Below are 4,957 nucleotides of genomic sequence, written 5' to 3' on the forward strand. Positions count from 1 at the left end.
ACTCAGCTCTACATAAGAATGCCCACTTTACATTACACACAGCCGTAATACTCAGCTCTACCTAAGAATGCACACTTTACATTACACACGGCCGTAACACTCAGCACTACATAAGAACGCCCACTTTACATTACACACAGCCGTAACACTCAGCACTACATAAAAAGGGCCACTTTACATTACACACAGCCGTAATACTCAGCACTACATAAGAACGCCCATTTTACATTACACACGGCCGTAATACTTAGCACTACATAAGAACGCCCACTTTACATTACACACAGCCGTAACACTCAGCACTACATAAGAACGCCCACTTTACATTACACACAGCTGTAACACTCAGCACTACATAAGAACGCCCACTTTACATTACACACAGCCGTAACACTCAGCACTACATAAAAACGCCCACTTTACATTACACACAGCCGTAATACTCAGCACTACATAAGAACGCCCATTTTACATTACACACGGCCGTAATACTCAGCACTACATAAGAACGCCCACTTTACATTACACACAGCCGTAACATTCAGCACTACATAAGAACGCCCACTTTACATTACACACGGCCGTAACACTCAGCACTACATAAGAACGCCCACTTTACATTACACACAGCCGTAGCACTCAGCACTACATAAAAACGGCCACTTTACATTACACACAGCCGACACACTCAGCACTACATAAGAACGCCCACTTTACATTACACACAGCCGTAATACTCAGCACTACATAAGAACGCCCACTTTACATTACACACAGCCGTAACACTCAGCACTACATAAGAACGCCCACTTTACATTACACACAGCCGTAGCACTCAGCACTACATAAGAACGCCCTCTTTACATTACACACAGCCGTCATACTCAGCTCTACATAAGAATGCCCACTTTACATTACACACGGCCGTAATACTCAGCTCTACATAAGAATGCCCACTTTACATTACACACAGCCGTAATACTCAGCTCTACATAAGAATGCCCACTTTACATTACACACGGCCGTAACACTCAGCACTACATAAGAACGCCCACTTTACATTACACACAGCCGTAACACTCAGCACTACATAAGAACGCCCACTTTACATTACACACAGCCGTAACACTCAGCACTACATAAGAATGCCCTCTTTACATTACACACAGCCGTCACACTCAGCACTACATAAGAACGCCCACTTTACATTACACACAGCCATAACACTCACCACTACATAAGAACGCCCACTTTACATTACACTCGACCGTAACACTCAGCACTACATAAGAACGCCCACTTTACATTACACACGGCCGTAACACTCAGCACTACATAAGAACGCCCACTTTACATTACACACGGCCGTAACACTCAGCACTACATAAGAACGCCCACTTTACATTACACACGGCCATAACACTCAGCACTACATAAGAACGCCCACTTTACATTACACACAGCCGTAACACTCAGCACTACATAAGAACGTCCACTTTACATTACACACGGCCGTAAAACTCAGCACTACATAATAACGGCAACTTTACATTACACACGGCCGTAACACTCAGCACTACATAAGAACGCCCACTTTACATTACACACAGCCATAACACTCAGCACTACATAAGAACGCCCACTTTACATTACACACAGCTATAACACTCAGCACTACATAAAAACGCCCACTTTACATTACACACAGCCGTAATACTCAGCACTACATAAGAACGCCCATTTTACATTACACACGGCCGTAATACTTAGCACTACATAAGAACGCCCACTTTACATTACACACAGCCGTAACACTCAGCACTACATAAGAACGCCCACTTTACATTACACACAGCCGTAACACTCAGCACTACATAAGAATGCCCACTTTACATTACACACAGCCGTAACACTCAGCACTACATAAGAATGCCCACTTTACATTACACACAGCCGAAACACTCAGCACTACATAAGAACGCCCACTTAACATTACACACGGCCGTAACACTCAGCACTACATAAGAACGCCCACTTTATATTACACACAGCCGTAACACTAAGCACTACATAAGAACGCCCACTTTACATTACACACGGCGGTAACACTCAGCACTACATAAGGACGCCCACTTTACATTACACACAGCCGTAACACTCAGCACTACATAAAAACGCTCACTTTACATTACACACGGCCGTAACACTCAGCACTACATAAGAACACCCACTTTATATTACACACAGCCGTAACACTCAGCACTACATAAGAACGCCCACTTTACATTACACACAGCCGTAACACTCAGCACTACATAAGAACGCCCCCTTTACATTACACACAGCCGTAACACTAAGCACTACATAAGAACGCCCACTTTACATTACACACGGCCGTAACACTCAGCACTACATAAGAACGCCCACTTTACATTACACACGGCCGTAACACTCAGCACTACATAAGAACGCTCACTTTACATTACACACGGCCGTAGCACTCAGCACTACATAAGAACGCCCACTTTACATTACTCACAGCCATAACACTCAGCACTACATAAGAACGCCCACTTTACATTACACACAGCCGTAACACTCAGCACTACATAAGAACGCCCACTTTACATTACACACAGTCGTTACACTCAGCACTACATAAGAACGCCCACTTTACATTACACACGGCCGTAATACTCAGCCCTACATAAGAACGCCCACTTTACATTACAGACGGCCGTAATACTCAGCCCTACATAAGAATGCCCACTTTACATTACACACAGCCGTAACACTCAGCACTACATAAGAACGCCCACTTTACATTACACACAGCCATAACACTCAGCACTACATAAAAACGCCCACTTTACATTACACACAGCCGTAATACTCAGCACTACATAAGAACGCCCATTTTACATTACACACAGCCGTAACACTCATCACTACATAAGAACGCCCACTTTACATTACACACAGCCGTAACACTCAGCACTACATAAGAACGCCCACTTTACATTACACACAGCCGTAACACTCAGCACTACATAAGAACGCTCACTTTACATTACACACAGCCGTAACACTCAGCACTACATAAGAACGCCCACTTTACATTACACACAGCCGTAACACTCAGCACTACATAAGAACGCGCACTTTACATTACACACGGCCGTAACACTCAGCACTACATAAGAACGCCCACTTTACATTACACACAGCCATAACACTCAGCACTATATAAGAACGCCCACTTTACATTACACACAGCCATAACACTCAGCACTACATTAAAACGCCCACTTTACATTACACACAGCCGTAACACTCAGCACTACATAAGAACGCCCACTTTACATTACACACAGCCGTAACACTCAGCACTACATAAGAACGCCCACTTTACATTACACACAGCCGTAACACTCAGCACTACATAAGAACGTCCACTTTACATTATACATGGCTGACACACTCATCACGACATAAGAACGCCCACTTTACATTACACACAGCCGTAACACTCAGCACTACATAAGAACGCCCACTTTACATTACACACAGCCGTAACACTCAGCACTACATTAGAACGCCCACTTTACATTACACATGGCCGTAACACTCAGCACTACATAAGAACGTCCACTTTACATTACACACAGCCGTAACACTCAGCACTACATAAGAACGCTCACTTTACATTACACACAGCCGTAACACTCAGCACTACATAAGAACGCCCACTTTACATTACACACAGCCGTAACACTCAGCACTACATTAGAACGCCCACTTTACATTACACACAGCCATAACACTCAGCACTATATAAGAACGCCCACTTTACATTACACACAGCCGTAACACTCAGCACTACATAAAAACGCCCACTTTACATTACACACGGCCGTAATACTCAGCACTACATAAGAACGCCCATTTTACATTACACACGGCCGTAATACTAAGCACTACATAAGAACGCCCACTTTACATTACACACAGCCGTAGCACTCAGCACTACATAAGAACGCCCACTTTACATTACACACAGCCGTAACACTCAGCACTACATAAGAACGCCCATTTTACATTACACACGGCCGTAATACTTAGCACTACATAAGAACGCCCACTTTACATTACACACAGCCGTAACACTCAGCACTACATAAGAACGCCCACTTTACATTACACACAGCCATAACACTCAGCACTACATAAGAACGCCCACTTTACATTACACACAGCCGTAACACTCAGCACCACATAAGAACGCCCACTTTACATTACACACAGCCGTAACACTCAGCACTACATAAGAACGCCCACTTTACATTACACACGGCCGTAACACTCAGCTCTACATAAGAACGCCCACTTTATATTACACACAGCCGTAACACTCAGCACTACATAAGAACGCCCACTTTATATTACACACAGCCGTAACACTCAGCACTACATAAGAACGCCCACTTTACATTACACACAGCCGTAACACTCAGCACTACATAAGAACGCCCCCTTTACATTACACACAGCCGTAACACTAAGCACTACATAAGAACGCCCACTTTACATTACACACGGCCGTAACACTCAGCACTACATAAGAACGCCCACTTTACATTACACACGGCCGTAACACACAGCACTACATAAGAACGCTCACTTTACATTACACACGGCCGTAACACTCAGCACTACATAAGAACTCCCACTTTACATTACACACAGCCGTAACACTCAGCACTACATAAGAACGCCCACTTTACATTACACACAGCCGTAACACTCAGCACTACATAAGAACGCCCCCTTTACATTACACACAGCCGTAACACTAAGCACTACATAAGAACGCCCACTTTACATTATACACGGCCGTAACACTCAGCACTACATAAGAACGCCCACTTTACATTACACACGGCCGTAACACTCAGCA

This window comes from Taudactylus pleione, unplaced genomic scaffold (genome assembly GCF_031769625.1).
Source record: "Taudactylus pleione unplaced genomic scaffold, aTauple2 ptg001181l, whole genome shotgun sequence".
In the NCBI taxonomy this organism is placed as follows: domain Eukaryota; kingdom Metazoa; phylum Chordata; class Amphibia; order Anura; family Myobatrachidae; genus Taudactylus; species Taudactylus pleione.